The 13039-nt window shown below is 47.3% G+C and overlaps 1 long non-coding RNA gene across 1 annotated transcript; it reads right to left on the minus strand.

Annotated features, from left to right (window-relative positions):
• Positions 1-11336: 11336 nt before the first annotated feature.
• On the minus strand, positions 11337-12782 carry LOC125337192. Its single transcript, XR_007207990.1, has 2 exons — positions 12695-12782; positions 11337-11492 (listed from the first exon to the last, which is right to left on the minus strand). It is a non-coding gene; the product is annotated as an uncharacterized LOC125337192 (long non-coding RNA).
• Between the last annotated feature and the right edge of the window lie 257 nt (positions 12783-13039).

The following is a 13039-nucleotide window of genomic DNA, read 5'->3' on the forward strand; positions in this document are numbered from 1 at the left end:
CGGGACCCCCAGGCATCCCTTCCACGCACATCCCAGGATGCAGAGGTCACTGCCATGACCCCAAATGTGCCCCCCGTGCCCCCCGAGCCCCCTCCCCATCCCCAGCACCCCCATTCCAAGCCAGGAATGGTCAGAAAAGCCATGACCGAGGTTACATAAATATTCCAAGCTGCCTTTGGGGGCTTATTCCATTTATTTGCCATGCATTTGGGTACTTTTCCAAAGGAAACCTCACACTGACGTGGTCTGTCCGTCCCATCCCCTCTCCCCCTCCCCCCTCCAAGTTTTTCTGGATGCTCCAAATTAACCTTTTTTTGCAGTTTTTTTCTGGTCTTAAACTTGGGTTGTTTTTAATTTTTTTTTTGCGATTACCTCTCGTTTTTTTCCCCAAATCTTCTGTTTTCTGCTCCCAGAGCAGGAATTGCAATTTCCATCCACTTGGTGTCAGCTCCGGCCCCACCATCCATCCGTCCATCCCAAACCACTCCAACCCCACCAGCACAGGCTGTTTTGGGGGATCCGTTCACTTCCCTGCAGCTAAAATCCTTGATTCACCAGCATTAAAAATGACCAGCTTGTTATTATCCTACAGGATCCATACAGGAATTCTGTGCGTTTCCCAGCTGGAATCCCACTGGGTGCCAAACCAGCCCTGGGAATCCACTGCCTTGTAGAGCTTTAACCCTGCACCATCTCTGGGTTAATTACCACCTCCCCCCCCCCCCCCTCCCCCCAGTTAAATTGGAAATGGATTAAACTCTGGGAAGGAGTGGGGGGGGTGTCCCAAAACGGAGCCACTGCTTTTGGTTGTGATGGGAATTTTTTTCCTGGTGTGTTTAAAGCAGGATGAGCCGAAAGCTACCGGGGCATTGAACTCCGGGGAATTTATTTCCCAGAATATTAGTACCTGAGGAATTTATTTCCCAGAATATTTAGTGCCTGAGGAATTTAGCATTGGGGTATTTAGCTCTGGGGCATTAAACACCGGGACATTTATCTCCGGGGAATTTAGTGTTGGGGCATTTAGCATTCAGGGAATTTAGGGCCTGGGGAATTTGGCACCAGGCTTTTGGCTCCAGGGTATTTAGTGTTGCATTAAACGACAGGGCATTTAGATCCCGGGAATTTAGTGCCTGGTGAATTTGGTGCCTGAGGAATTCAGTGCCTGGGGAATTTAGTGCCTGGGGAATTTGGCGTCGGGGCACTTGGCTCCGGGATATTTAATATTGGCACATTAAACATCAGTGCATTGAGCTCTGGGGTATTTAGTGTTGGGGCATGAAACATGAGGGTGTTTAGCTCTAGGATATTAAACCTTGGGGTGTTTAGCTGTGGGTTATAAAACATGGGGGTGTTTAGCTCTGGGGTATTTAGTGTTGGGTCATGAAACCGTTGGGGTGTTTGGCTGTGGGGTACTTAGTTTCGGGGCATTAAACATTGGGGTGTTTAGCTTTGGGGTGTGTAGTGTTAGGGTATTAAAAACTGGGGCATTGCTCCGGGGTATTTAGGGTTGGAGCATTAAATGTCAGGGTGTTTAGCTTGGGGGTTTTTTGGTGTTGGGTCGTTTAACATTGGGGTATTTAGGGCTGGGGCATTAAATATCGGTGTATTTAATATCTTTGAAGGTCCTGTTGCTCCCCGGATGCTGCACTGCAGAACACCCCTTGAGGGCCCATTGAGGCCCCAGAGAGGCCCTGGAGTTCACAGACACGAGGGATTTGCATTTGAGGGATTTTCTCTTGAGGGATTTTCACTTGGACCCAGACTCCCAGAGAAATCCCAGCTCCGGGTTGAGCTGGATGTTCTCTCCTCGTGAACTTGCTCCCAGTGCACCCAGTCCAGTCCTCTGGATTTCCTAAGTGCAAATAAACCTTCCCCAGTAGAGTCTGAGCCCAGGAACACACGGGGAACCAGGGAGAGGGTGGGAATGCAGGGGAGAGGGTGATGATGCCAGGGAGAGGGTGGGAATAGTGAGGAGAGGGTGATGATGCTGGGGAGAGGGTGGCAGCGCTTCGGACAGGGTGGGAACGTTGAGGAGTATGTGGCAATGCCAAGGAGAGGGTGTCAGCACTGGGGAGAGGGTGGGAATGCTGGGTAGGGGATGGGAATGTTAGGGAGAGGATGGAAATGATGGGGAAGGGGTGGGTATGATGGGGAAGGAGTGGCAACACCATGGAGAGGGTGGCAGTGTTGGGGAAAGGCTGAAAATTCTGTGCAGAGGGTGGAAATGTTGGGGAAGGGTGGCAATGCCAGGGACAGGGTGGCATTTCTGGACACTGCACTGCTGTCCCCAGGGCCATGGATCTCCCCCATCACCTGCTTTTCCCTGGCTGGGGATGCTTAGGATGGTGTTGCCCCAGCACCATCCTTCTTTCCCCTCCTTCTCCTTCTCCTCCTCCTCCTCTTCTCCTGCTCCAGCCGGGAAGTGTCTGGCTCCGGTTGCGGGAAATGCAGCGGGTCCAGCAGAGAGCAGTGGTAACACACCGGCATCCCGCCACCTCCCTCTTGCCCATCCCGGCCTTTCCAGTAAATCCTAATTTCCCTGGAAAGAGAAAAGTGGAATTTGCCAAAAACTTTGGAGCTTAATTAAAAAAAACACCCCAGTTTTCCTGGTGGTGGAGGTGGAATGGGAGCAGACAGGGCTGGCAGAGAGATTTACGGGCTGAATCGAGACTGGTAATTGCAAAGAAAATAAAAAAACCTCGTAAGAGCAAGAAAAAACCCCTTGTAAAAATAAATTATCAGCATCTCTATTAAATTATTCTGCCCCGCTGGAGCGGGACACCCGTGGCCTTTGATCCTCCCGCTGCCGTCCCGTTCCCAGCCCGCAGGACAGGGCCGAGGGGTCCCGGATGGTAATGGGCCCTGACAGCTTGGAAAAGCGAGACGGGCTCTTCGTTAATGAGCCCTAACGAAGCCAAGGGGCCCGACGAGCCCGGCGGCGGCTTCTGCTGAGCCGGCGGGGCTGGGAGCACTGGGGTGATGCCCCGGCGCGGCGGCGGGGGCCAAGGGGGCAAGAGGGATGGGATCTGCTGCCTTCCTCCATCCCTTGTTCTTCCAACGGGAAAAAATTCATTAACGAAAATTTAACGGGAAATGCAGATCGGGGAGTGGGGGCTTGGGGGGTTTCTGCAGATGGGAGACGAGAAAAAAGAGAGGTGAGAGCTTGGCTTACTATGAGCTTGCAATGCACCTGCAACAGGCTTGCAACAGATTTGCAATGGATTTACATAAGGGGGTTGCAATGGGACTGAAATAGGTTTGCAATGGGCTTGCAATTAGTTTACAATGGGTTTGAAAGCAGTTTGAAATGGGCTTCAAAGGCGCCCAACAAACAGCAAAGAGCTTGCAAAGGGTTTGCAATGGGTCCATGACGGGTTTAAAAGGAGCTTACAAGAGGGTTTGCAATGGGCTGCAAGGGGTTTGTAATGAGTTTGCATTGATCTTGCAAGAAGTTTACAATGGGTTTGCAAAAGGTTTGAAATGGGCTTTCAAGGTTCCCCAAGAATTTTCAATGGGCCTCCAAGTTTTGCAAGCGGTTTGCAGTAGGTTCACAACGGACTTGAAAGGGATTTGCAAGGGGTTTGCAATGAGCTTGCAATAGCCTTGCAATAGGCTTACAAGGGGTTTGCAATAGGCCTGTGGCTGGCACGCAATGAGCTTGCAATGGGCTTGCAAGGAGTTTACAATTAACTTGCAACGGGTTTGCAATTGGTTTGCAATGGATTTGCAATGGGCTTGCAGTGCCTTCTCTCCATACAGGCACACCTCAGGAATCTGAACCCCAGTCCTGACATTTGTCCCTCATCCTGGGCAGCCTCCTGGCTGTGCTGCTGCTGCTCTCCCAGGGCTGCCTCTGGATTCAGTCCACCCCGGGAAAGGATTTATCCCCCTATCCCACCCTGGGCCTCATCCTCCGCGATTCAAGGAGAAGCAGCTGCCCGGGTGGGAGATCAAAGATCCCCCTGGAGCCACGGGAGGGTGGAAAATCCCCGCGGCCACAGTGAGGAGGATCCGAAGGGCTCCGGCTGCGTGGGGCTGTGGTGGTGACGCGCAGGACGGAGCCGTGACGGAAGCCCTGGAGCCTCTGTGTAACTGGAACCAGAAGGGAGGGGAGTCCAGGTTGGAGGAGGTTGGACCAGCAGGGTTCCTTTGATCCCAGCCTCGCTTTCAGGGTTCCTCCTTCCCTTGCTGCTGGGATTGCAAGAGGCTGGAGATAGGTTTACAACAGGCTTGCAACAGGCTTGAAGTGGGCTGGGAACGAGCTTGCAAGGGCCTTACAATGGGCTTGCAATGCATTTGCAGGGGGCTTGCAACAGGCTTGCCAGGGGCTTGTAGTAGGTTTACAATAAGCCTGCAACGGTCTTGCAATGAGGTTACAACAGGCAGTGGGCAGTGGGCTTGCAGTGAGCCTGCGAGGGACTTACAATGGCCTTGCGATATGTTTACCGTGGGTTTGCAATGGGTTAGCATGTGGTTTGCAACAGGTTTGTGACAGACTTGTGACAGCCTTACAATGGGTTTACAGTGGGCTTACAATTGGAGTGGGAGAGAAATTAAAGAAATAAATAAATCTGCACATAAATGGAGGGAATTATTTGCACCTTTACCATTTTGGGTGAATTCGACACGTCTTTCAGCCTCTGTCACAGATTTGTAAGAGAGAGAGAGGAAACCAGCCCCTGCACCTGCCCAGATAATTTAATTTCCAACGTTTATTCCATGAAAATGTCAACACAATCCCACCCTGGAACTTGTTGGATGAGCAATCCCAGACCAATTAAACAAATTTACATGGATTTGAGTTGGAGAGCTGCAAATATTCCATATTTCTGTTTTATTTCCTCTGGGACTACTCTATTGGTGGAATTTCACTTTCCTCTGGAGCTTTTCTCTACTTAGAGTGGGATCTGAGGGTGTTTTTGGTTCCCATTTTGCACTGGCGAGGATGTTCAGTATCACCCCCTGAAAAAGTTACATGTATCAAGGCCCAAATTGCAACGGATCAGGGATAGAAATGCCTTTTGCTGGAAATTTGCCTCTTTGCAATCCCAAATCTTGGAGCAAGAGGCTGAGATGAAAACCCAGAGGAGGGATCGCTTTGGGATGGGGTTGGAAAAGACACTGCACAACTGGTCTGAGAAGTTTCCAGCCCATCCCAACCTCTTGGTTTCATCCCTGTGATCCTAAATAAGGGAAGAGGAGTCAGGTCAGAGGATTTTCACCCACGCTGATGATTCACCCAACCCCACAACCAGTCCAGTCACCCGTGGGTGTGTGGGAACCTCCGGCATGGGTTTGTACCCTTGGAGAAACCTCCTGGAGAACCTGCTTCTCGTATTTTGAGTTCTCCTAGGAGGGGGGAAGATGTTATCACTGGTAAATCCTGGGGAACTCATCTGGGTTGCTTCCCTCCAGCCAGGAATGTCCTCCAAATCCACCCAAAGAGGAGAAAATGCAGGGAAACCCCACCCTCTTACAGCAAACTGCTCCTTGTACTTGTGTTGTGATGAGCATATAAAGCTGTAAACCCACCAAATCCTTGGTGGGTCAGCATTTTTTGGGGAAGCAAATGGATCTGTGGGTTTTTCCTGTGGATCCAGGGTGTTTATCCCTCCACACCAGCAGAGAGTAGTGATCCGATGCCTTCTCCACACTCCTCACCATGGCTCGGGACATGTGATGATGCTTTGGTGCTGCTGGAGACGCTTCCCAGTCCCTTACCAGGCTCCTGGGAATCTCCTAGGGAGGTGTTTTCCTTGATAAACCACCAAAATCTGCAAAAGTTCTATTTTATTGAGCAGGGATGAAGTGCTGCTGCTGATTAACTATGAACTGGGACCATTTGAAGCACCCCAGGAATTTGCTTGGCCATCCCACTTTTGGAATGTGCTGGAGAGCCCCATCCCCTCATCCATCCATCCATAATTTGGATGTGATCACCTCCAAAATCTTTGCACACCAAGACTGGCTCTGATGAAGATGCTACAAATGTGATAGAGTTGCCCATTATTGGGAATTTCTCTTCAGTTAATCCCTTGGATGGTCCCACCACCCATGGGAAGAGATCCACTTGGATCTTGGGAATGCCGGCAAGGAAAAACAAACAGGGTGAGCTCAGGGTTATTTATTGTGGGAGTGAGTCAGGCTCTGCATCACCTGACTGGCAGGGAGTGGATCTGGATTCTGGCAGTCACAGGGGGTTTGAGACGTGAGCTGGACTCTGTGGGCTGTTCAGGCTGGTGTCGGCACCCTGAGGACAAGATTGGCTGGAAATTGGTCTCTTTTGACCAAATATTGAGACTTGGAATGTGATGAAATCCCAGAGCTGCCTCCAGCATGATTCCATGTTGATTTTGGGGCACATCTGGTGATTTTGGGGCAAAAAAAGGGTGGTATCACCTACAGCTGCTCTACCCGCATACACCTGACCCCAAATAAACAAAAAGTTTAGGCTCCCCCCTCTGAGAGGTTCACGGATGATGCTCATGCTCTGATGTTCTTCCCTCGTCTCCTCTGACATGGGATGAAGTTGGGACAGGGCAGGTCCAGCCTCTCCAGCCAGATGGTTTTGAGGCACTTTGAGGTCACTGACACAAAGTCTTCCACCAGCTCAAACCCTCGTCTTTGCTTTGTCAGTGAATGTGGGGACCAAAAGCTGCCTCATTTCCTCTGGGATCAACTCTTCTCCCACACTTTGCCCAGAGCTGGCCTGGTCCTGCTTGAGTTCCTCCTCCAGCTTTGCTTTCTGGCTGATATTAAACCCACATGGGCCACAAAACCTCCCCACCCTCCTCACGTTGGGTGAAAGCAAGAACCAGGAATGTGCAAAGTTCCAAAGGAATGGACATCTCCAGCTTGGCCTTATCTGCAGCATTTGCTCCAACTCCTCCTTTTCATGGCTCTGGTTCTCCAGCCCAGCCCTGTTGCTTCTCTTGCAGGACCTTCATCCCCTGCCCTCCCCAAGACCTTCACCTTTTGTTCACACCAAGAGCTGCCCAGGTTGGACACGTGATCCCAGGTGAGATTCTATTCCCACCATGGATCCCATGGGGTCACATCCTCCCTCTTTTCTTTCCTGGCCTGTGATTATTTATCTACCCCTTGGCTTCTTCCTTTTCCCACCCTTTGAAAGAGCGTTTTTACTTCCTTTTGAGTCATCTTGGAGTTCCTGCTCTCTCCACTTGAAGAGGTGAGTAATGTAGGGTTGGATGGACCACGCCGGTCCAGGGAGAGGGGTGAGAGAGGAGAAGTTGGGATAACAACCAGACTGTCTCCTCTGAGCAGGAGAAGCCACAGCCCCATGACCAGGGAAGGTACCAGATCTTCTTGAGGAATGAGATGATAACAGCATGGCGAGTCAAGACATTCAGGCTTGGGTTGGTGTCACCTTTTTGGGACATTGTGGCCAGTAGGGACCCTCCCAGATGAAGTGAAATAGGAGAAGGGCCAATGCAGGGTCACCAAGATTCCCAAGCCAACACGCATTGGGAGATGTGGAGGAGCTGGGCTGGGGTGTGGTGAGGAAGAGGAGGGTGTTCCCAACTGGACAGAGCCAATCCTGCCTGAAAGTGCCCCATCCCTGGCAGTGCCCAAGGCCAGGTTGGAACAACCTGGGATAGTGGAAGGTGTCCCTTCCCATGGCAGGAGGTGGAACAAGATGGGCTTTAAGGTCCCTCCCACCCCAAACCAGACTGTGATTCTATTCTAGGAAAATCCAAATTTTCCTCAATTCCACACTCCAAAACACCATTTCCATAACATGGGGCAACAAAAGCCCTGGAGATCTCCAAATTCCCCCGTTTTCAGCCTCCTTCCCTTCTTTGCATTTTATAACTGGGGTAACCTCAAACAAAAACCCAGGGAATTATTTTGGCTCAACAGGTCGGAAAGAGGCCAAGACCCTGGAGGAGCTGTCGCGTTGGATTTTCCAGCCCTTTGCACCAGCAGGAGAAATTTAATGTAAATAAACCCCTACTTCCATCCCATGGCACATCCAACCCCAATGTGGGCCGGAGCAACACCCAGCACCCACCTCCCAGTCGGCTTGGCATGAAAATCCATGGCAAACTTGTTCACTGAGGGTTCTTTTCCCCCCCAAATCCTTCCTGACAGAGTTTTCTGGGATGCGATTCAGCATGGATTAACATCCTGGCATCGGGAATACGTGGAGGGGGAAAATGCCCAACGGACTGGGTTCATCTTGGTATTTCAAATGAAGAAAAAAGGGGGATTTTGGGGTATTTATGATTTTTGTAGTCCTGGGAAGGGGAGGTTTAAATCCCCCAGGCTGAGCTATCCCACGGATTGCAAATTATATGTATAATCTCTCTGTATAAAAATGTGAATTTATTTATGTTTTTATGTAATAATTTCCATATTAATAAAATTATAGAACATATATTATATAATGTATGTTGTATTTTATATATTAATATTTATATTTTATATATATGTGTACAGAGAGAGAATGAGGGAGTGTTATATATGTATTTCTATAAAATATAAATATATAAATTTACAACCCCTTTTCCCATCAAAGGAGCTGACTTGGAAAAGGAGAATCCAGCCTCAAGCTCAGCTGCCTCCAGCATAATCCTAACTAATCTGCAAGCTCTTAACAAAGAATAGCCCCATTATTAATTTAACAGTGAAATTAGATGCCTGAAAACATTTCCTGCTGGGGCACGTGCCCCCAAATCCCACGGCCAGGTTTATAGGAATCTCGATCCCTAACACTGCCCTCAATCACCCTCCCGCAGCTTTTAGGCTCAGTTTTAGGGGGTTTAAGGGGAAATAAGGATTTGTTCCTGCCTGGAAATCAGAAAGCGTGTCCGGGAACGGGAGTGAATGCTAAAAATCCACCCAAATATGAGAAAGAATCTCCAGGAACAGGAGTGAATGCTTAAAATCCATCAAAATTTTAATTTTCCAAGGTAAATTGGAGCTTCTAGAGAGAAATAATGAGAACTCGCAGCCTTCTGAGTTTAAGCAAAGCATTAAACATAAATTAATCTCTATTTTATCTGTTAAGATGCCCCCAAATCCCCTTTCTTTCATGGCCAGGAGGCCCTTTTCAAGTTTGGATGCAGGAGGCTCCATGCTTGGAAAAAGGCATCCCAAGTTTGCAAAATGGGGTGGTAAATTTGCAAAAGGAGGTCTCAGGTTTGCAAAAAGGGCTCCCAGACTTGTAAAAAGTCACCCCAGATTTAAGAAAAGGCACCTCAGGTTCTGAAAATGAGGTTCCAGGATTGCAAAAAGGGATCTCGAGTTTAAGAAAAATCCCCCCAGTTTAAGAACAGGACCCCTGATTTCGAAAAAGGCCCCCCAAATTTAAGAACCGTCCCTGGGTTCCCAAAAATGGGTCCAAGGTTTGCAAAAAGGGGTCCTTGATTTGCAAAAATGGATCTTGGTTTGTCACAGGGATACAAAAAGTGTTCCCAGATTTGCAGAAATGGACACCAGGGTTGCAAAAAGGGCCTCCAGATTTGAAAAACAAGGTCCCAGGGTTGCAAAAAGCCCCCAAGTTTCAGAAAATGAGCCCTGATTGCCAAAGAAAAGCCTCCTCAGTTTTTACATGGAGTTCCCAAAATGGGGTTCTGTGGTTGCAAAAAGTGGTTTTGGTTTGGGCAATGAGGTTCCAGGGCTGAGAAAAGACACCCCAGGTTCCCTAGAAGGGGTCCAAGGTTCCCAAAAAGGGGTCCCAGGTTTAAGAAAAAATAACCCTAACAAAGTGAATCCTGATTCACAATCCTCCCCCCAAATGTGAGAAAAGGTCCACGTTCCAAAAATGGGGCTCCAGGGTTGAAAAAAGACACCTCAGGTTCCCTAAAAGGGATACCAGATTCCCTAAGAACGGTACCAGGTTCCTAAAAAAGGGTCCCAGGTTTGCAGAAAGCCCCCCAAATTCAAGGAAAGACACCCCAGATGGGTGGCTCCCAAGATGGGGCTCAATGTTTGCACCAGTGGGGTCCCAGTTTCCAAAAGCCGTCCCAAATTTCCACAAATGCCCCCCAGATTTAAGAAAATGCCTTCCAAATTTGTGTGTCGGGGTCCAAGGGTCCCAGATCCTGGATGGAATTCCCACCCTGTCGCACGTGGGAATTACCCTTGAACCCCCAAATGGACATTACCCTTCCCAAAGCCGAGTTTTGGGAAATGATGGAGCTGGCAGCAACCCCCTGGGGCTCAGGGGTAAGATTTCCCTGGATAATCCTCTAATTCCTTGAGCCCCATGCTCCAATTGCAGCAAAAACCTGTGGAAAAAGCAGCAAAAACCCCTGTTTGGAGCAGAAAAGTTTTTGTCAGGGCTGGTTGTGCCCCAAAATCTGCGTGATCCCCAAAACTGGAATTTAGGGGTTCCCTCCCCAGAGTAAAACATGTGAAATTGCAATGGGGGGGATTGTACAACAGGGTCCCCCAGTGAACCCATTTTTGGGGGTGGGGTCCCACAAGAAAACAACTTTTGAAGCATTGGGATCCCCCCAAATTTTTGCAGCACAGAATCCCCCATTGAGGGTCCCCTGTGGGATTGGGGGCCCCAAAACACCAATTTTGCACTCCTGGGACCCCCCAAAAAACTATTTTTAGAGTGGGGGATCCCTGCCAAAAAGATCAATTTTGGACTATGGGGTCCCACAAAAGACCCTTTTTTGCACTCTTGGAGTTCCCCAAAAGACCCCATTTTTCCAGCACGGGGTCCCCAACAAGATCTAATTTTACAGCATTGGGATCTTCCCTAAAAAATCCATTTTTGCAGCATGGGATCCCCCAAAAATCCCAGTTTGCACTCTTGGGATCCCCCACAAAACCTATTGGTTTTGGCATCATGGGGTTCCCCAAAATACCCAGTTTTCAGCTCTGCGATCCCCAATAAACCTATTATTTTAGCAGCATGGGGTGCCCCAACCAGCCAATTTCTCCCCAAGGAGACCCCGTTTTCCAACTCAGGGCCCCCCATGAGATCTGTAGATTCAGCGCCATTGAGTCTTCCAAAACTTCACTTTCCCAGACTGACATTCCCCAGTAAACGAATTTTTACAGCACTGTGCCCCCAAATAAATCGGGGAGAGGGCCCCACAGAGCTCCATCTCCGCAGCCCCCAGAATTTTTCATCAGGTCCAAAGATAAACCCAGACTAAAGAGAAACCCAGCCTGAAATAACCGCCCCCTCCTTGTGCCCCCCAAACCCCTTTGTTTTCCATCCCCCATCATCCAGGGATCCACTCTCTGCAGCAGTGATAATGATAATGATAATGATAATGATAATGATAATAATAATAATAATAATAATAATATAGTAACAATAACAACAACATTAACAACAACAACAATAATTAATCATCTATAATTTTAATTTTTTGAGAACTGTTTAATTTACTGGTTTAAGCAGGTTTTTAACAGAATTTCACCCCATATTTTACTACACTCAGATGGTAAAATCCCCAGGATTGGAGGTGGCAGACGGAAATGCCCCTTTAAAGGTGGATGTCCTGAAAAAGAGTTGGGAAAAGGCAAAATTTAGTGGTTTAGTGGCAGAATAAAGGGGAAAAGATAATAAATAATCCGAAAATGAAGGAATAGAGAAGGAAAATGATGTGGAAGTCAAATAGTGTAAAAGGTAATGACGGGAAATTAAAATAATAGAAAAAACCCAGGTAAAAAGGAATAAATGCAGGAAGGTAAAAATGGGAATAGGGACATAAAGAATAGAAAGGTGAAATAATGGGAAAATAAAGGCAGGAAAAGAAGGATAAACCCACGTGGATGCAAAAAGAAACTAAAGGAAGACGAAAAATAATATAAAATAATAAAGAAAGGAGTAATAAAATAATACAATCCAAAAATAATTCAGAGTAAAGTGATAATAAATTAATTACAAATAAAAATGCAGAAATAAAGTAGTAAAATGGATAAAAAGGGAAAATAATGTAAATTGAAAAGAATATGAAAATGAGAAAAATTTAAAAATGAGAATATAGGAATAAAATAATACAAAAATAAAAGAATAGAAATGTAAAAGAATATAAAATATGAATGAAACCCAAAAGAATATAAAAATGAATGATACAAAATAAAATAATAGAAAAATGAATAAAAAGAGGATAGAAAAATATTACAAATTAATAAAAACCCAGGAAAAAAAGAATGAGAAATAAACGAATATTAACAAATAAAAATGAAAATGATATTAAAATTATTAAAAGTAAAATACTAAAATTAAAATAATATAAAACTATAAAATATAAAACCAACAATAAACACAAAGAATACTTAAATAAAAATATAGAAAATAAGTAACATTAAAAACTGAAATAAACCAATCCCAAATCCGAGCACATTAAAACCCAGGGATGTAAAACTGAACTCAACACAAGAATTCCATTAATTGGATTTATGATTTCCCTGCCCCCTCCCCGCGCTCCCAGGACATCGCCGAGCCGGGAAGGGAATTCCAGGGAGGGAAGGACTCGGCGCTGCAGCGGATGAGGAACGCTCACACCTCCTCCTGCTCTTCTTCCTCCTCTTCTTCCTCCTCCTCTTTTCCTCCTTTTCCTCCTCCTCCTCCTCTTCCTCCTCCCCGCGGGGGTTCCCGGCCCTTTGTTCCCCCCACAAAGCCACATCCCGCCGTCAATAGCACCGGGAGGGGTTTTTTTGCGTTTCCTAAATTAAATAAACACGGTTTTTTCCCCACCTTTCTGGAATTTTCCTGCCCCGGGAATGGCCCCAGCCGGGCTTGATTTGATTACTTTTTATTTTATTATTTTTTAGTTTGTTCTCTGGCTGTTCTGGGAAGAGGAAAACAACACGCAGGCACCAAGCCTCCAGCATCTCCCTGGGCGGGGAATAAGAGCCCAAAAATACCTGGAAAAAAATTCCATCGCGGATTAAACTCATTAGAAAAGGTTTTTCCTTAAAAAAGGGCGGATTTGGGGATTTGAGGGGATGCTGCGGTTCCTGCATCCCTGCCCACACCACCTGCGGTACCCACAGTTGGTGAGATGCTGCAGGCACATCCCAAAAAACCTTCATCCATGGA

The sequence above is a fragment of the Corvus hawaiiensis genome, chromosome 22, assembly GCF_020740725.1.
Source record: "Corvus hawaiiensis isolate bCorHaw1 chromosome 22, bCorHaw1.pri.cur, whole genome shotgun sequence".
In the NCBI taxonomy this organism is placed as follows: Eukaryota; Metazoa; Chordata; class Aves; order Passeriformes; family Corvidae; genus Corvus; species Corvus hawaiiensis.